This window comes from Prionailurus viverrinus, chromosome D2, assembly GCF_022837055.1.
Source record: "Prionailurus viverrinus isolate Anna chromosome D2, UM_Priviv_1.0, whole genome shotgun sequence".
NCBI lineage: Eukaryota > Metazoa > Chordata > Mammalia > Carnivora > Felidae > Prionailurus > Prionailurus viverrinus.
Window position 1 is genome coordinate 6,727,141 of NC_062571.1, and position 20,783 is coordinate 6,747,923.

The 20,783-nt window shown below is 51.3% G+C and overlaps 1 protein-coding gene across 8 annotated transcripts in view; it reads right to left on the reverse strand.

Moving 5' to 3' along the window:
* SGMS1 (sphingomyelin synthase 1) overlaps nucleotides 1-20,783 on the reverse strand; it is a 289,080-nt gene that overhangs the window by 182,528 nt on the left and 85,769 nt on the right. The window contains exon 1 of one of the 8 annotated variants that reach the window (XM_047824525.1): nucleotides 12,484-12,508. The exons of 6 other annotated variants lie outside the window; for them this stretch is intronic. The gene's annotated coding sequence lies outside the window, so the exon portion shown is untranslated. Of the gene's footprint in view, nucleotides 1-1,402; nucleotides 1,422-12,483; nucleotides 12,509-20,783 lie in introns of those variants that run through there. One more of the 8 variants, XM_047824529.1, reaches the window with a different exon arrangement.

Below are 20,783 nucleotides of genomic sequence, written 5' to 3' on the forward strand. Positions count from 1 at the left end.
GCATTACCTCGCTCGCCCTGGCGGGACAGCACATGGGAAACAGGGAGTCGCCTCTCGGGCCCAGAAATGGCACAAACTAAACCATAAGCTGACACTTGCTTCCTTCTGTGATGCTCTCAAAGGGCCTCCTTTCTTCACTACAAACATTCCTCTTCCCTTTTCCTGACCTCTCAAATTCTTCTTTCAGAACTAACAACCCAATAGAGGGGCGCCGGGGCGGCTCAGTCAGTTAAGCATCCGACTTTGGCTCAGGTCACGATCTCACGGTTCGTGAGTTTGAGTCCCTCATCGGGCTCTGTGCTGACAGCTCGGAGCCTGGAGCCTGCTTCGGATTCTGTGTCTCCCTCTCTCTCTGCCCCTCCTCTGCTCTCCTTCTCCCTCTCAAAAATAAACAAACATTAAAAAATTTTTAAAAACAACCCATATGGACTCTTATTCAGCAATTCGGCGTATCTTCCCTATGGACACATGTGGAAAAGCTCGTGAAGATATACGTCTGATGAGGGTCACTCCAGCACTGTTTGTGACCTTCAAAAAAAAGCCACACCTGCTAACTAGAATACTATGGAATACTAACAGTGGGTGCTGACAAAAGGAAAGAACTTTAAGGTGTAAAACTTGACATGCTATGATCAAACGGATAAAAAACACAATCTAATCATACATACTAGCTTTGGTGTCCAAATATTTTACCAGTGGGAGGGGTGGGGGGAAAGAATAAAGGAGGCAGGATATGGTGGGCAAAACAACGGCCCCCAAGTCCACACCCTGATGCCGGGAACCTGTAAATGTATTAGTGTACGTGGCTTTGCAGATGGGGTCGACTGAGGACAGTAAGCCAGGATGAGAACCCAGGCCTACCCAGTGGGGCCCAATCTAATCGCATGGGTCCTTAAAATCAGAGACCCCTTCCTGGATTTGACGACAGAGGAATGGTCATGGACAAGACGGAGGAAGAGGCCACAAACTAAAGAAAAGGGGCAGAAGGTGGTCGAGGCCCAAAGCCTGTGACACGGTGTTTTCACCCAGCGAGACCCATGTCGGGCTTCTGATCCACAGAAGCACAAGAGAATAAATTCAGGCTTCACGACAGATGTTGTGGTGATTACGTACAACAGCAATAGAAACGGCTACAGAGGAGAAAGAGGGGGTACGTGACCTACGATTTTTTGTCTTTTACCGCATACGTGATGCTTTTATTTTAACTCTCGTGTAGGTGGGGAGGGAGGAAAGACATTCTTTGCCAGGCGACCCCCTGACCACAAAGGCTTTCATGTTTCCCCATAATATCGGGGGGGGAAATATTAAGGGGGGAAAAAGAAAGCTTCCACATAGCACTCAGCTCCTTCTGCCTGAACGACCTCAGCTTTCTCTTTCCCACAGCAGACCAAATTCTACTTACACTCGGAGGCCCACCTCACGTCACCTCTCCAGTCTGGGCCTTGTCCCGGGGGCCGGATTCACGGGGCTGCGCAGGGCCCGGCGGACCCCGTCGGACGCGGAGCTCCCCGAGAACACGGCCTGTGCCGACAGGCAGGATATGCGGTTGATGACTAGTCAGGGCTTGCCCGACAGAAATGGGTGCCGGATTGCACGAATTCCAAACCAATCTAGGAAAGAGCCGGTTCTGAATGAACGAGGAGTCTGGGGTGGGAACAGACGGCTGTAATCCCACACACGGTATCCCCAGATCTGCTTCAGCAGGCGTTATCTGTCAGTCCCACAAATCACAGCCAGGAGTTCAGAGTTTAAGTCTCCTTTCAAAATCGACTTTTGACTTTGATTCATGAAGGCTGTTGATCACCAGCAGACCCTGCTTCGGGGCTCCGGGGTTTCCATTTTCCAGCCTGTATCTTCCAGTTCCGGCCGTAAACATTTGCGAGTTACATTTAAATCAGGCCACTGGCTGTCACCCGTGAGAACAGCCCCCTCCCCCCACCCTACCCCCCCCCCCCACACCCCTGCCTCCCAGCACATCAAACATGACAGGACATTTTATAATCCACTGAGGGAGGGATCGCAGCACAGCGGTTATGGCTGACAGTTAGAACTTTCTAAAACCCCAAGTCTGCTCTATTACGGATACTTTTAATGGCAAAGGAGCCAGGACAGGAGACAGAGGGACACCTGGTTAAATGCTCACACGGTAATGACCGCCTCTGACCCCCTCCACTAAAGTTCCTGCAGAAGCTCCTGTTTGGATCCCCCTGTTTAACAAATACTAGAGTCCCCACCTGTACAGGAGGGTCATCACGGCTGCTCCATTAGAGACCAGAGTCCTGGAGAGGCGACACTCCCCCGTGTGAATGAGATGCCTGTGTAACTGAGGACAAGCCCGCATCCAATCCCAGACAAGGGGCGGACACGCACGGGTGTCAAACCAAACAACGTCGTTAATTAGTTATGTTTGTTGCTGGTGGTGTTTTCATCTCAAAGTTCGATTTATTAGGGTATAATTTATGCAGTAACTCATCTGCTTTTGTGACAGCTCTCCGAATTTTGACCACACCCTACAGCCGTGTCATCACCTCCCTCGTCAAGATACAGAACATTTCATTCATTCCAGAAAGTTCCGTATGCCCTTTGTAAAGTCAATCTTCCCTGGCCCCCATGCAATCCCTGGTCTGTCTCCTGACCCGTTTCAGCCGTCCCCAGCACGTCACGGGCCCTTCAGAGTCATACAGAATGCACCTTTTGGAGGCTGGCTTCTTTCACAAAACATACCACGTGTGACATTTATTCAAGTAATGGTGTTTGTTCCCTGTTTCCGTTGAGGAGTATTCCACTGATAGATCCGCTCATCCATCCGTTAGCTCGTCCAAGGGAGATTTAGTTCTTCCCAGTTTGGGGCAGTTACGGCTAAAGCTGTTAGAGAGGCCAGCCGGCGGGTCTTTGTGCAACCCGAGGTTTTCACTTCTCTTGGGTAACTGCCTGGGAGCGGAACTGGTGGCCTCCACGGCAAGCAGATGCCGGACCTGGTGGGGAAACCACCTCCCCGTGTTCCGGGGTGGCTGCGGCACTCTACATTTCCACCCGGAGCTCTGCCTCCTTCGTGGGGACTCATGACTATCCGGTGTGGCCTTGTGTGGGTTTCAGCCGTCATAAGAGGCACCAAGTGGTATGCCATTGTGTCTTTCTTTTGACTTTGGATTTTGAAATAATTTTAGACTCCGGGAGAAGCTGCAGACAGGCGAGTTCCCGTGCGTCCCTCATCAAGCCCCCCCATCTTCCGTGACCGCAATACACTTACCAGCAGGGGGAACCGGACATGGCCACCGTGCTATGAGCTCAGCTGCAGACCCTTCCGAGGTCTCATTCGTGTTTACTTGTCAGTGGTTATGGGCTGTTTCTGTTTGCATACGGTTCTGTAATATTTTGTCACAGGGATGGGTTCCTATAACCACTACCACAATCAGGATTGAAATCTGTTCCTTCAAGGCTCGTATTTTGTAAAGACCTTGTTGGGGCGCCTCGTGGCTCAGTCGGTTGAGCGTCGGACTTCGGCTCAGGTCATGATCTCACGGTTCGTGAGTGCGAGCCCTGCGTCGGGCCTGCTGCTGTCAGCCTGTCAGTGCAGAGCCAGCTTCGGATCCTCTGTCCCCTTCTGTCTGCCCCTCCCCTGCTGGTGCTCTCCCATTGAATGAACGAATGAATGAATGAATAAGAAAAGACCCTTTTGGTTTTCTTACCATTGTCTGCTGGAAGGGCTCTGGTAAATGACGAGGACTCTTTTTGACCTTTCTCTTGACCAAATTAAAAGTCAGTTATCTATTCTCAGGCAGCTGTGTGCTGTTGACAGAGAAGTTCACATTTCGGATGTGTGTCTGTCCTGTCCCTTCTGTACGATATGCCAAGCCCAGGGTGGGCGATACGGATCCAACGGTGAACAGGACAGCAACAGCTTCCGCCTCTAAGACAACTCAGAGCAGGGAGATACTCTCATGCACGCACAACTGCAAACTGTGACCAGTACCATCCACGAACCAAAAGTCAAGAGGACACTGAAAATTCAAACACCACCTGGTTTTAGACTGGCCCGTCTAATGGGCCGTCTACGCTCCTCCTCAGACACCGTATTTGAGGCCTCGCTGCACGAGCCGGGCATCTGAGTACCTGACCCTGAGCACTGAGTAAGCAAACAGCCCGGCCTCCGGTGCTCAGGACTGCCCATCTTCTCCTTAGGTCGGAGCGCGGCCCGGAAGATACAGAACCGGCAACAGCCCGCGGGATGTCACCAGAGAGATACCTACAGCCTCCAAAACTTCTTTCCAACCACCTGCCACAAAGTCAGATTCCACCAGGACAGGGCCTGTAGTTACAGAGGTGTGAGCTGCTGTGGACGAGGCACGATGAAATCCCACCGGGAAGCGGGCACGTAGTGACCCCCCAGTCACTGGCCTGCGGCTGGCAGGGGCGGGGGGAGAGGGGGAGCCCACGCGGACGCGTCCGTCAGGGCAGAGCTGCTCCCTCCCGCCTGAATCCTCCGCTAGCCTGCTCCCGCTTTTGTCGGAAGGCACCTCTAATGCTGGGAATCCCGCGTTTCGCCCCCGCTTCTATGCCAAGAGCCCCAACGGTCTGATTCTTCTCCGCACCTCCCGGTGTCCGCACCCCGGCTCTCTGCACACAGTAGGTGGTCAGTAAATGCTGTGTGAATATTTAAGGCACAGTTCTCAGAGGACGGTGCGCACGGGCGGGATCTGGGCGCCTGGACGGAGACAGCGGGGTCTCACCGGAAAGACCGATCCGAGGCATGAGGCGGCTGGTCGACTTCCAGAACCCCACCTCACAGGAGCTAAATATAGCAGCAGGATGCCGGCTGGTCTGAGGACGGGGTCAGGACAGAGGGCAGAAGGAGAGCTTGGCACTGGACCAGCCTGGCTGGCACCTGCCGGGAAAACCGCAGCTAGAATTGGGGGGGAGGCGGGCTTCAGGCCCCGTGTCCACGACTTCGTTTCTGAGGACGTTTGACCGGGAGTCCAAAAAGAAGTGAGCCCTCGCCACAGCGGCTGTGGACGCTGGGCTAGGAGATCGTAAGAGATGAGAGACAGAAAACAGCTCACTCGCTGACCACTCCTCTGCCTCCTTCCAGACAGACCCTAACCTTTCCTCAACCACCGTCGCATACTGTTCCCAAAGCAGCCCGGGAGCCCCCTGTGCGGGCAGCGAGGACCGTGGTGTGAAGGCTGGCCACCACCCTGACCCGGCGCCCAGGCCAGCTCCGAGGGCAGCCCCCCCAAGCCCGCTGAACCGCTGGGGAGAGACTAAGACCCCGCTCTTGGCCTTGAACTGGTCAGGCGTCTGACACATAGACCTTGTTCACGTTTCCTGATTAATGTAGAGACTCCCAAACCGAAACGCGAATTGTGTTGCAATCATAATTGTATTGCAATTACTTGGAAGTATCAGAAAAGTACTCCAGCCCTTGTTTTCAAAACCACAAGCTGTTGCAATAAACCACCACATGGCTTTTGACCACGGCTCTCTCTTAACCCGCACCTTGTTGACCCTCGCCACCGATCAGCAGACCAGGGTGACGGTGGTCACGGCCGTTGACTCCCTGAAAGGAACAGGGGAGGACACACTGTGCTTCTGGAAGAGCCAGTCAAACCCTCGTGGAAGACGGCTGGCGAGGAGCGGAGAGCCCCCAGGGAATAACGGTCTCAAACATGTTCCAACACTAACAGGGACACTCTTCCACTGGTTTCGCTTACACTTCTCCTGTCGTGCACACACACGGGTGACAAATGCTACCATCGCGATGCTGGTCACTAAAAACACCAAGCCACCTGATGCAAGGTGCCTGCCGGTCTCGGGTCCAGCAAGTTCAAATCAGGCCAAAGTGCTTTTGCCCCCTCTGTTCTCACCACGGGCTCCACCGAGAAGGACCCCACGTGCTGGTAACACGGTCTGCCACGAGGCAGAGCAGAAACCAGCAAGTGCCAGGTGGTTTTCAGCGGCCTCCAGGAGACCCAGCAAAGCAAATAAAAGCACCCTTCTTGGCTCCAGTGCAGAAAGGTCGGCACTGACGTGACCCTCTGGCCCCCGAAGCACCCCTGCTGGTACGGCTCCCAAACAAGTGCTCCTGCCCCCGACAGGTGCTCCGGGCTGTAAAGTGACCTCCCGCGCTGCCTCTCCACCACCCCCAGCCCGAAACTCCCCTTCCCAGCCGGTTCGTTTAGGGGCCGGACACGAAGGTATGGAAGACACAGGAGCTGCTCCCACCGTCGGGCCAGAATTTTGGTTCAGGACTATACGTTACGATGTTAAAGTGTCTCCCAAGCTGTCACTCAGCCACAACGTTTTACCAGAATTGATTTAAAGAGGATAGCTCTAAGAATGCATTAAACACAGTCATCAATTCCTGACATTGATAGTGAGCCATATTAAGCTCAAAACTAAGCCACGTAAGCCCCAACTGTTCTACTGCATTTATATACATTTTTTTTTAAGAGAGAGAGCAAGCGAGCACGTGAGCGGGGGAAGGGCAGAGAGAGAGAATCCCAAGCAGGATCCACACTCAGCACAGAGCCTGCCACGGGGCTCGATCCCACGACCCTGGCATCATGACCTGGGCTGAAATCAAGAGTCAGACGCTCAACCGACTGAGCCCCCCAGGTGTCCCTATACACATCTTTTATAAATATAAGCTTCTTAGCACAAATATTCCTAAGTGCTCTCTCACATCGCAAACTGGACCTAGGTCATTCTTCAGCCACGGGGTGCTGCCCCGGATCAGCAGGGAGTGTGGACAAAGTGACCCGGAGGGAATGTCACGCCCGCCTGTATATTCAAACCCACAAAGAGCTGGTCTGAATCTCATCTCAATTCCATCTTCCCTCCTACCCAAGGAAAGGAAGCTTATTGTTTAGTTCCAAAGACCCAAACATCAGAAAGACATCGCCTGTGAGCACCACACAAAAGATATCTTACATAATTTCTCGACAAATGCTAAAAATGCGATTCATGGCAATTCAGGGACACGGCCTCTGCCTACATCCCATCGTGTTCCGTCACAGGTATTTCTAAGCGACGCCGTCCAAGCGAAATGCCCGTTTTCCCTGGCAAGGAGAAGGGAGACCAACGTTCCGGAGACTACGTACCACATGCATCAGACTCTGACATAGTAAGAATCTGAACGCTATGTGCCTCTTAAGGCCATTCGCCCTTTCCTACTTCATAACAGAACCCCCACTTGGTTAACAGGATCCCAGCATTCGAACGCCAGTCTCGTGCAGCTGGCTGTGGCCAGGGGGCTGCATTCTAACATGGCAGACCCCAGGGTGGGTCTGGGGGTCCTTGGGAGATCCGCACCCTTGTAAGTAATCCGTGAGGCCAAAACTATTTTCATAGTGACAATAAAATATAAATATTTTAAACTTAAATTTAAATTGATTTCATGGTGGCTTAAAATACCACAGATTATTTTACAGTTCTGGAGATCACATGTCTAAAACTGAGTCAGTCGTGTGGGGGTCAGAGTGAAGGTATGGCAGGGCTGAGCTCCTTCTGAAGCGCTAGGGGGGACAACGTGTGCCTGGCCTTTTCCGGAGGCCGCCTGTGCCCCTCCCTTCCAGCAAGGACATCATTTCCATCTCTCCTGTCATCTCGTAATTCCTTCTGTGGCTCTCACCCTCCTGTTGCCTTCTTGTAAGGACCCCTGTGATTGCACAGGGCCCGCTGAATAATCCCCAAGACTCTCGTCTCAAGATTCCGATCTTAACCATACCGGCAGTCTCTTTTGCCATATAGTGTGATATAGTCACGAGTTCTCGGTATTAGGATGGGGACATCTTTGGGGGCCATCTTTCTGCCAACTGTAAAATGCTAGATATAGGGGTGGCTCAGTCGGCCAGGTGTCCGACTTCGGCTCAGGTCATGATCTCGCGGTTAGTGGGTTCGAGCCCCGTGTCAGGCTCTCTGCTGACAGCTCGGAGCCTGGAGCCTGCTTTGGATTCTGTGTCTCCCTCTCTCTCTGCCCCTCCCCACTGATGCTCTTGTCTCCCTGTCTCTCAAAAATAAACAAATGTAAAAAGAAAAAAATGCTAGATATAAACCCACACAAGCAGAGCTCTGTGGGGTCCTCAATAATATTTAAGATAAGAAAGGATTTCTTAAGAGCAAAACTTTTGGGAACTACTGCTCTAGCATGTGAACAGACTAATTATTAGGTGGGAAAATAAAACCCGAAGAGCTACGTGATTAACCAGTCGTACAGACCGTGAAGAGAATTTCACCCTGAACTCAGGTTGTCTAGCTACCGATGAACCCGGTACAGTTCCCACTATGTCATACTACCAACCCCTGAACACCCTGACTGAGAAAAAGGCAAATGAAAATTATTCTGTGGGCATTTCCGTAGGCATCAAACAAAGGGTCTGATAACAAGTACTCAGGTGTGAATCTGCTGAGCAGGAGAGAGCACAAGTTAGAGCAGGAGGTACTTAAAATAATCCTGCTTTTCAAAACCGTATTTAGAAACAGACAAGTTCATTACCTCATGTGGGAAAGGAGGAAAATGTTACAAATGGCCAGTGTCCTGGTGCTGAGTCAGAGAGACGAGAAGCCAGCCATTCCTGGACGAGAGAAGCTCAGTCAGGACCAAGGTCAGGAGACCCAGGGCACATGCAGCAAACCCAACGGGGCCTGCTGACCAGACTCAGACCTGCGGTCACTCGTCTTGATAATGGCTGTCAAGCCCCGTTTTTAACACCCTAACTGTAAGGGACATGAGAAAGCCCACCTGCTTGGGCCGTCTGTCAGCATCATTTTGATAGGACCAGAATCAGGACTTTGCAGCAAGAAACTGCATTCAATTGAACTATGTTAAACTTACGCTGATGAGCGGTGCCTGGGTGGCTCAGTCAGTTGAATGTCCCACTTTGGCTCAGATCACAACCTCGCAGTTTGCAGGTGTGAGCCCTGCGTCCGGCTCTATGCTGACAGCTCAGAGCCTGGAGCCTGCTTCGGATTCTCTGTCTTCCTCTCTCTCTGCCCATCCCCATCTTGTGCGCGCGCGCTCTCTCTCTCTCTCTCTCTCTCTCTCTCTCTCTCTCAAAAATAAATAAACATGAAAACCATTTAAAAAAAAATCATGCTAATGATCCAAATCTCAGCCTGTAAAGGGACACCTATTTGCAGAAAAAGAAGAGAAGGGGGTAGCTTGAAGGGCCAGTTACTGCTTTACGAAACGACCGACCGGGCACAGGAACAACAGAGCTGGGGGACGGCTGCAGTTAGGCCCCTGTCCCCACGCTCAGGCAGTGTGTGCTTCAGGACGGCAGCTCCCGGCCTGGGAGGCTGGCCAGGGCTTCCCCGGGAAGCAAGCTTCTCCAGTTCTTCTTCACCTCCTTCCTGGCTCCCCAGAGAAGCTTCTGGAGTGCTCGGCTAACCAAACCATTTGGAAAGCAAAAACCATCAGCAGTGCGCGAGCAGACAGCCAACCGTAACCCACGACATGAGGAGACAGAAGAAGTAACTGCTGTCCAAGGAGGAGAAGCCACAGGATTCTCAGATGCGTCTATTTTCCACATGAAAGTAGGGAGCCGGCAACAGGCAATCAATCCTTCAGAGAATCTCTAGCCACAGAGCTCCGCATTTCCCGGGAAGGTCTTCTGTGCCTGCCTTTTCTATGATTACATTAGCGCTGCAAAAGTCCTGCCGTAACCTATGAAGCATGAAGATTCTGCAGACTAGACACGCCTCACATATCACGTTCATCACAAAGCTATCTTTGTGATGAACATCACTTACCATCTGTTTTGAAATAAAACATGTTTTCATGTGCCAAAGCCCAAGGCAACTTAACATTTCATAGATCAAAAACTTCATGCTGGGGGTGCCTGGGTTGGCTCAGTCGGTTGGGTGCCCGACTTCGGCTCAGGTCATGATCTCACAGTTCGTCGGTTCGAGCCCTACGTCAGGCTCTGTGCTGACAGCTTGGAGCCTGGAACCTGCCTCGGATTTTGTGTCTCCCTCTCTCTCTGCCCCTCCCCTGCTTGTGCTCTGTCTCTCTCTCAGAAATAAACATTTAAAAAGCCAAAAAATTAAAAAAACAAAAACAAAAACAAAAACTTCATGCTGTTTTATTAAGGGGATGTACAACATAGGGACAGGGAGTTTGTGGACCGGATGCCTCTAACTCACAACAGTAAACACATGTGTTCTGCACACCGCCTGAGGAAGGAAGGCATCCACAGGCAGAGATCAACAGCTAAATCTTTTATACCTAGGATTCCGGATAAACAGAAAAATAGAGCAGAATCAAGGAGTACTGAAAGTACTTACGAGTTATTCCAAAAGTAGTGATTCGACTTTCTCAGGAAGTAAATATTAGTAGATTAATTAGAATTAGTAGATTAGTAGATTAACTAAAAAAAAAAAAAAAAAAAAAAAAACGGGCAAAAGTTTAAGGACATAGTACGTGATATGAATATAGATACAGTTTAGCAAGCTTTCAAGAAGATTGCTACTGTGTTCTTTTCCCAGCTGTGGGCGAAATAAAATCATACAGCAGGTAAAGTTCTAAGTGTCTAAGAAAATTGATAAAGGGCACATATAGAACATGAATTTTAAAATATCACTTGGGTACTGCTAATTTAGAAATTATGGTGTGCTAGGTATTTGTAGGGCCCTTCTGCTATGCTATAATTAGATTCTGGATAAATTATCTTTTTAATGTCTATTTTTGAGAGAGAGAGAGAGAGAGAGAGAGAGAGAGCAAGCACGCAAGCAGGGGAGGGGCAGAGAGAGAGGGGAACAGAGGATCTGAAGCAGGCTTTGAGCTGACGGCAGAGAGCCTGAAGACAGGCTCAAACTCCCAAACCGTGAGATCATGACCTGAGCTGAAGTCTGATGCTTAACTGACTGAGCCACCCGGCTGCTTAGATTATTTTAAAGAATACTTTTTAAAGTTTATTTATTTACTTTTGAGGGGGGCAGGGAAGGGCGGGGAGACAGGGAGAGATAGAATCCCAAACAGGCTCCGCTCTACCAGCACGGAGCCCGATGTGGGGCTCAAACCCACGAACCACGAGATCATGACCTGAGCCAAAACCAAGAGTCGGACACCCAGCCGACTGAGCCACCCTGGCGCCCCTAAGAATACTCTTTAATACACTGGCCAGCTCCAGGTAGAGGAACGAATACCAGGGAGATACGGCAGGGATGGTGCACAGAAACCTGAGCAAAGAAGAGAGCAGGAGCGACCCTGGAGGCCACGTGAATGCCAGCAACGGGATGGGGCATCTGGACCCTCGGCTTTCCGCAGAGTGGGACAACCCAACCTGGAACCGGGATTCCCAAAGGGAACAAAAGCGATCCTGACTCTGTAGCACCCTCCTGGCTCCTAGGACAGACAAACTCAAGTTTCAGGAAGTAAGACCTCAGGATTCTGACATATAATTGCCCAACAGGTATTAGCACACAAAACTCACCATGGACTAGACAACAAGCCACAGAGTTACACTATCAAAGATTTCAGATACTGGCATTATCAAATGCAGAATATGAAACAACTCTGCTTGGTGTTGTTTAAAGACAGGAAAAATGGAGTAATAAAAAAAAATGAGCCAGCAAAAAAGAGACCATCAAAATATATTCAGGCAGATTTGAAGCAGAAATGGAGCTTTTAAAAATGAAGAAATATAATCACTGAAATTAAAAACTCAAAGGCTGGGTTAAATAAAAGATTCAACACAGTTGGAGAGAAAATTACCGTACTGGAAGCTAAATCTTAAGAAATTAACTAGCATCAAACAGAAAAGGACAAGGAAGAAAATACCAATTACAAATTAAAAGACACGAAGAATAAAAAGAGCAGCTCTAACGTCTACTTATCAAAACCAGAAGGAGCAAACAGAGAGAGCGGAGGAGAAACCGTATGCAGGGCATTAATAGCTGGGAAATTTTCAGAGCCAACAAGTGGCATGAATCCACATACGGGACCCACAGAAACACCAAGAAGATAAAAGCCGGAAAGCCGCACACAAACACACTGCAGGGAAACCACAGGGCCCAGAGACGAATAAATGATCTCGAAACAGGCCAAGTCGTTCACCAAAGAATGGCAGGTGGAAGATGAAGGGCAGATCTCCTAACAGCAACGACGAAAGCCCTGGGACGACGGGCGGCAGGTTCACAAAGCTGTGAGGCCACAACCGTCAGCGGAGACGTGGGCGAGTGAAGCAAACACAGTGTCTCACAGACCAAAGTCGAGAGACGCTGCCGCGGAATGATCCTAAGGGGAGACAGCGCTGAAGAAGGTGTAGCTCCCCTGAGGGAAGGAACAGGATGGCAGAAGGGAAGGGAAGCAAGACATGGGAGACAGGGAAAGTTAAATACCATCTCCAAACGGCAACCACGGTCTGACGTGTATGGTGAAATGCAGAACTCTAATATGGAAAGGAACGCATAGAACAGAAGACACTCTTTTCTAGGTGTCCTACGAGTTTTGTGCTGTTCTGAGAGGGGATGAAAACACCTTACCTGCTGATCGGCTCCAAAACTGTGATGCGTGCGCGATGTACTTCCAGGGAAATCGCAGAAGAACGGAGACACGATGCGTCCCAAACCAGCAGAGAAAAAAAACCATGGAACGAGAATGCAAATCAACAAAAACTTCAATCCAAAACAATAAAGATTAGCAATGCAAATGAACCAAACACATACTAGACTACATCTCAAACAACAACACAACAAAACCAGAAACAGACACAAAAGTACATTAACTAGACAATAAAAGACTGAAAATTCTGTCTACATCAACATCACAAACTCTGTTCTCCAAAGGATACTAGGAAGAAAGATGCCCAACCTCACTACTGATCAGGAAAAGGCAAATTAAGACCAGAATGATATACTATCTCCTACCCCCTAGAACGGCAGCAAAATACAAAACTGTGGGAGGAAATGGAGCAGCAGATAAAATGGGATGGATTCTTACAAGAAAAATTTTACTTGACCATAAAAAATAATTTACTACCATCACGTGCAGCAACAGAATCTTAACAACACAACTGAGTAAATGCAGCTTGCGGAATGCTACGTGCCACGGAGCGCTCTTATGCAGCCTTAAAACAAGCGACACTAACCAATATACTCTCTGCGGGTACACACAGACATGGTAATTACGTCCCAGAATGGAAATCAACTACCAACACGAAGCATGTGGTTCCGTGCAGGTGACACTCACTCCTGGGAAAGACCTTCTCAACAAGAGAAATGGTGCGCGGGTCAGGTTTGGAGCAGGCCCTTCGGGTCACGTCAGGCTGACGCTCCGAGTGGCGCTGCCCCAGGCTGTCCAGCTCCATGGGAGAGGGCGCACCAGGGAACACAGTCTTCCAGGATAAAGAGCCTCAATCAAAACCAATTCCAGAATAAAGGAAAAGGCCTGGCCCCAAATCGCTCCCTAGGCCCTCCACGCCCCGCCCCTGGAACCTTCCCTAATAATTTCCTCTACAATTAAACTATTGATAGTTTTAGTTAAAGGTGAAAAATGGCTTAGACTCAAGTAGAGATTTTCCTTAATCCAGATGGCCCTTCTTCCTTTTCAATGTCCTTGATCATTACACGACTTCAGGTCTCACAGCGCCCTTTTCCGTCATTTCCAGTGACTCTGGCAGACACGATCCTTGTGCCCTCTCTTTTATACATTTCCACCACCCTGGCCCGTGCTGCTTTCCTGGGCCAAGGAGGGGGCTGACCTCTCAGATCCTTTTTCCCTCCTTCCCCAAACCAGGCTGGCCTCGCCCTGGCTGATTTCGAGCTGGGGACCTTGAAGGCCCGGATGACCCCTCCAACCACCCAAGCCACAAATACAATCTCAGGACAAAGCAGGAACAACTGTGGGGAACTTCAGATCCGTGACATGTTTGAAAGCGGACGGAAGGCTGAGTGACTTATGTGCTACCTTTCATACACCCTCTGCTATGCTCTGGCTTCACTGATCCTGAAATCCAGAAGATCCATAGCTCTCCAGTCACTGGAGCTCTGCCTGCAACTATAAGGGCAGGAAATGAGAAAGAAGGTGACCGGAAGGAACCGAAGAGTCCGCCGGGGAAAGAAACTCCCTTGTGCCATCAATCTCGACATTCAAAAGGAAAAGGGGCCACCCAAAGTAAGGAAAACCTCCACCAATCTCCAGTCTGAGCCGTTTCTCATCTTCAACCAAAACTATAAATAGTAATTGAATGTTTTTAGAAGAAATATTATTTACAAACACCTTTTGCATGCATTTCCTCATTTGCGCCATAAGATTTTGAGAATAGGCAAATATTATTCTATTTTATTTTAAGTTTGTTTATTTATTTTGAGAGAGCAAGCACAGCCTGGGGAAGGCCAGAGAGCGAGAGAGGGAGAGGGAGAGAGAGAGCAACCCAAGCAGGCTCCAGACTGTCAGTGCAGAGCCTAACATGGGCCTTGATCCCATAAACCGTGAGGGAACCGTGAGGTCATGACCTGAGCTGAAACCAAGTGTCAGACGCTTAACCGACTAGGCCACCCAGGCGCCCCGACAAGTATTATTTTAAATGCAGCAACTGATGCTCCCATGACCGTTCCTGAACCACCTCTATGACTCCTCATTCCAACCCTCTTCTGCGACACCAGATAATAGGATGGGGGAGGGGCAGAGTCGGGGGGGGGGTGCAGGGACAAACGTAGTATTCTTTCTCCTTGCACTACATAGGCTTTCTCACCCAACAGACACAGAAATGGCTTTGCCTGTTGGGTGACAGAGTGACTGCTATAGGATTCAATGCTTATTTCCCGTAGACAACTCAAAAGGTAGAAAATCCACACCAACATAGTTAAGAGATGCACGCATCTTGTTCCCATGTTCTCTTTTAAGTCATGGATGGCTATACCTGCTGGGCTTCTTTTCACTTTTTTAACTTTTTATTTGGAAATAATTTCAAGCTCACAGAAAAATTCTGGAATAGTTAACAGCACAAAGAACACCACGTATGCTTTACGTCAGATTCACCTAACGCTAACGTTTCTCCCGTGTCCCTCGTCACTCACCCTCCACAGACTCACGCGCTCACTCAACGCTGTTTCCTCTGAGCCACCTGGAGAGAGGTGCCATGCATCTTGACGCCTTACCTCTAAACGCTGCAGAATCTCCTTAAGAATGGGGATGGTCCGATAAAACCATAATGTTATCGCTCTCAGCAAATTTAAATATGGACACGCTACCTTAGCCTACCGCCATATTCCATTAACCTCATAATGGTGCTTTATGGCGTTTCTTTTCCCTCCAGTTCAGGATCCAGCCCAGGGTCAAGTACAGCATTTAGCCGCCATTATTCTGAAACACACGGCTTGCTTTTGTCTTTTATGGCATTCACAGTTTGGGAGAATAGAGTCCTCCACACCTTTCATATTAACAAAGCGTTTCCACTCGGACTTGTCTGCCATGTCCCCGTGATTCAATCCCGGTCATGCACGATCAGCCAGGAACCACAGAGGTGATGTCTTCTCCTCCAGGTGTCGCACCTGATGGCACACGAGGCCCATCCGCCCCTCCTTGGCGTTATTCATTCTGGTCACTCAGGCAGAGTGTGGCCCAATTTCTCCAGTAAAAAATTATTTTTTCTCTTGAAACTAGTCAGTGAGGAGATCCTCGAAGACCATGGAAATACCTTGTCCCTCATCAAAACCTCCCCCTGGGTTTCCATCCGCGGCTGACCCGGGCCTGGTGTGAACTTCACTAAAATGGCGGCAACACGTTGCATCTTCCAACCCCAGCGCCCTGCACGTTACCCTCCGTTACTCAGCAGTCCGCGCTGCTTGCCCGTCTGCTTGTCCACGTGTGGTCGGTGCGCACACACGAAGTTCTACATTTTCGATACTAACCCACCCTTTTTATCGCGCAGGTTGTAACCTGCCACCGTACGCGACTGTCCTGGCGCTCAGCCACCGGGCACCCCTCTATCTCAGCTCTTTCCTCTTCGCAGCGCGGCCCTCCCCGTTTTTTCTTACACTCTTCACTTTCGTTCCCTTACTTTCTGACACTAAAGGAGCGGGCCCTGGGCTCATCTTGTGCCTGCCCTGTCTCCGCTCTGCCTGCAGCCGCTGCCCAGGGTCCCGGCCCGTCGGGCGAGGCGGGTGCAGGCACCATTCGCACTGACCGTTCCCCGCGTCCACACGAGCCACGCGTCCGCCTCTCTGCGGGCTTCCAAGGCATCCGCGTTGGCCCAGAGGGCAGCCGACTTACTGGCAGACCCTCCGGCTCCCGGGGGGCCAGGCCGAGACGGGTCCATTGGAGCCACATCCTTAGTCCTTGCGTGTGGCTCCTCGTCTGGATCTGTGTCTTCCTGCTGTGTCACCAGAGTCGCTAAGGCAACCGGCGAGGCTCTCCACCCCGGCCGGGCCAGAACCCTCCACTTCCCTCAGTACTGCAGAAGTCCACGAGGACTCAGTGCTAAATACTTGGTATGGCCACCTGCTCCCCGCCTGGCGGCGCCTGCTCTCTGCGGGGCCTCACCCTGCCCGAAGGTACACCCCAGCCTCTGGGCGCCTCCACGGCGCCCCCTCCAGTGCCGGGCCGTGTACGTTCCAGCTTCAGCAGCAGCCCCGACGGCGCAAGTCCCCCCCACCGTGCCAGGGCCGCACCACCATCGGGGGCGCTCAGGCAGACACCGGGGGAAACGGGGGTCCTCGCTCCTCTCAGGGATCACAGGGCTGGCTGCCACTGTCCAGCGGCAGGTGACAACTGCCTTGTGCGGTCCGCTTTTCCAGGCTCCAGGACCCAGCACTCCCTTCCCTCTTTACGGCCTCAACGTTCAGCGATGCTTCAGGAGCGCGGGCCGCTCTACGGAAGGGTGAAGAATCGAGACACTTTGAGCATACAGTAAACGCTCTTTATTTAAACATTTTGAAGAAACTCTAATCCTTCTCGCAATCCGTTTCTTAGAAGCGCACGTGTTTACTTTCCCTGCAAGGCCGAGGCGACCGAGAGGCTGACAGTCGGGCATCTTGTCAGCAAGATGATGGAGAAGTGTCTCTATCCCATCCGGGAGGTGACCATCTCTTCAGATGGCCGGCTGCCCTTCACTCGGAGGGGCACGTGCGCTGGTCTGCACGACCCCTGTTCCGGTGGCCTAACGAAACCGTCCAGACTGCCAGACCGCCCTTCATCTTCCTCGTTTACGTGCATGTGCCCAGGGGTGGGGAGGAGACTCCCCTCGGCGGAAATCACGTTCTGACACACTTACGTTCCCCTTTGTAACCACGGGTGAACAGATCATGAGAAAAACCTAGCTGGAGAGACAAAGTAAAAGAGAACTCTGCAACCCCACATGCAAAGTTCATCAAAAGGAAATCAGCAAGGAAGAATAGCATCTTCAGCACCAACCGGAGAAAAGAGGACTTGCCATCACGGGAAAATGGAGACGGGCCCTCCCCCGCACGAGCCAGGAGTTCGGTGCCCAGGGCACGCAGGTGCACACACGGCGCTCCAAAGCGTGCCAGGCAGGAAAGCGGGACGCCCTCTACTTCTTGAGCAGACGTTCTCCTTACTAGAAATCCACACCGCAGCCCGCCCAACTCATTTTCTCAAAACGAATATGCACGCCAAAGCCTGGCGAGCCCCTCTCCTTTCCCTGGCTCCACGCCGCCACCCCCCACCCCCCCGCCATCCCTTGTCCTTGCACCATCCAGGCAGCCCCATCCCGCCACGACTCTCAGATCTGCATTCTGTCTCCTCCGGTCAGGAGGTGCCCGGCACCCCCATCAATTCTTCTGCGACCCCCAGTCCCCAGGAGCGGGATCAGAGTCCCCAGGGTCTCCACCATCTGTGCCCCGCCTGGCTTTCCATTGCACGTCCCAACGCCCTACACCCATCACAGACACCCCACAGACATCCCCCTTCGGAGACACCCTTCCCTCCCTCTCTTCCCCTGACTCAGGAGGCCTGACAACCTTGGGGAATTTTTCAAGATCCCCACTCGAAGCCGGGTTAGTGCCCTGAACTCACTATTCTCACGGCGTCTGTGCCCACCTGTACTGAGCGGTTACTACGCGCTAAGCTTTGGGCACCTAGCATGCGTCACGTCCCTGGGTGCCCACACTAGGTCCGCAACGCGGACACTGCGAGCGGTCCCTCCTCAGATGAACCTACATGCATGGTGGCCCAGCAGTGGCCCGAATGCCACACTGCTGGCAAGTGGGAGACCCGAGGAGCTCAAAGGCTCACCATCACCAGCAGCGCATAACGTACGTAATGGAGAAACGAACAGTGCGACTGGTGTTTCTGGGGAAAGGCCCAGAATGACAAGAGAGGGTGACCCCGTGACACTAGATGGGAGAATGTCCCCGGAACTCCTCAGAGGACAGTTCGCCATGAGGGTGCTCACAGACTAACGTCCTAACAAAGACCAAAATATTTCCTCAAGACGGGGTCACAAGCAATTTCTATGAACCAAGAATAGACACATGGCTCAGCAAGAAAGGTTTAAAAGCAGTGGGGGAAGCAGGGAAGGTTGTCTCGCTAGGGACAAAAAAAAATGGCGTGTTGGCTCAAAGACGAACAGGACCTCTCAGGGAAGAATCGGGAATTCTGTATAATTAAATCAACCCCCTTCTCAGGAACTTCTCACACTGTAGAACCAACAGGCTCTTCTCTACAAACGGCCCCCAAGTGAGGATTAGAGAGGAGGCGAAAGTCCTGTCGTGCGCCATCGGGCCCCCACGTCACTGACCCCGTGTCCACTTCTGGCCTCAGACATGGACCTGCGCTAAGGGAGGAGGCGTGAACAGGAACGCCGAGGACAGTCCCACGAAGAGTAAGTCAGGAAGGATGACCATTTCGGGACAGCCCGTCGCCTCACCAGGCTCCCCTTCCTGGTGCTGCAGAACTTGACTTTGCCATCGTAAATATCGGCCGGGGTCAAAGACATCTAAGGGCTTACACGTCTGGGGGAAAAATTTTCTTTTATGGAGAAGGATCAAAAGGAGAGTGTAAAGCTCCCTGACACCTAACCCAAGTGCAAAACCCACAGGGAAAGTTTAACCTAGGGACGAGGAAGCGGGGAAGATGCCACCATTTGACATCATTTTAAGCGTTAGCCCGCTAAGAGCGACGGATGGCCATTCTTCCATTCCACACCAGACAGAAAAAACAGTCTTAACCTGAAGGATGAGAATTTGGGCTTCAGGGGTTTACATTAAAATGCATGAACTACAGGGATTCATTAAAATGCATGAACACTCGGTATCCATAAAATGGGGCAGCACCTGCCTCATTGAGTCTCCTGGAAGGATTCGAGAAGCTACTCGCACGATATTTAGCCTGCGCTGAATTGAAGCAAGCACTTGATTCTACGAGAGCTAACACAGTTTATGTCAACAAAAGAAAACCGGCCGTGCGCCCACCCATACCAGCCACTCCCTCCACAGACCTTCCCAGAGTATCTGTCACGTGTGGAACACTGGGGCGGGCCCACAGCTATGCTCCACATCTCATCACTGGCCGAACACACTTGCAGAGTACTCAAGATGGGCCAGTCACCATCCTAAGCACCAAGTACACACATGCATGCGTGTGTGCGTGTGTGTGTGTGTACTCTTTCCTTAAAATTTTTATTTAATGTTTCTTTATTATTGAGAGAGAGAGAGAGAGAGAGACAATGAATGGGGGAAGGGCAGAAAGAGAGGGAGACACAGAATCCAAAGCAGGCTCCAGGCTCCGAGCTGTCAGCACAGAGCCCGACGTGGGGCTTGAACTCACGGACCTCGAGATCATGACCTAAGCCGAAGTTGGATGCCCAACAGACTGAGCCACCCAGGCGCCCCGTGTGTACTCTTTCAATCCCCACAGTGACCCTTTAGCGTAAGTAGTATTTATTATCCCCTTTAACTACACAACACTGCATCTAAGTACAGGGGGCCGGACTGGGGGCCGCCCACAAGGCCCTCGTGCACACACCGGAGGGAAAGAGGCAGGCTGAGGCCCCGGGCCCCAATCACACAGACCTCCAGTGCGGCCGTCGACAAGTGACCTGACCAGCATCGTCCTTGTCAGCATTAAATGAGGTGACTTACGGACAGACCTTAGTCCCAGTGCCTGCCACCCAAGACTATACCTATAAAACAATAATAAAAATAATAGGTAAACAGACAGGGGCACCTGGCCGGCTCAGTCAGGAGAGCACATGAGTCCTGACCTCAGGGTTGTGAGTTTGAGCCCCACACCGGGTATAGAGATGACGTAGTTAAAAACTTAAAAAATAGGCAAGTAAAGAAATAAATAAAAATAATTGCAGCTGCCATGAGAGTTTTCCATCAAGACTCATCAGTCTTCAGGCAGATGAGCAAACACCAACAAGCAGACGGCAAAAGTCTAGAGACCAAGAAGAATGCGATCGGAGGGATTTAAACCACATTTAGGATTCATTAAAATATCAGTAAGCACAATCCGCGATTAAGAATTACAAATGTGTGTTTCCAAACGCTGAGGAACGGTTAAGAGTGAGAGTAGCTGTCGTGTGCGGGGGGCCTGCTCTGCTCTTGGTCCTGTGACAGGCCCTTTACGGAGGCTCCTCAATCTTCAAAACCACTCGGAGGCTCCTCGAGTGACCCCGACTCCGCGGGTGAGGATTCTGAGCCGCTAAGGGGCACAGAGAGGGGCGCACGCCACCCGACCAATAAAAAGCACAGACTGGGGGCGCCTGGGTGGCTCAGTCGGTTGAGCGTCCGACTTCGGCTCAGGTCACGATCTCGCGGTCCGTGAGTTCGAGCCCCGCGTCGCGCTCTGGGCTGATGGCTCAGAGCCTGGAGCCTGCTTC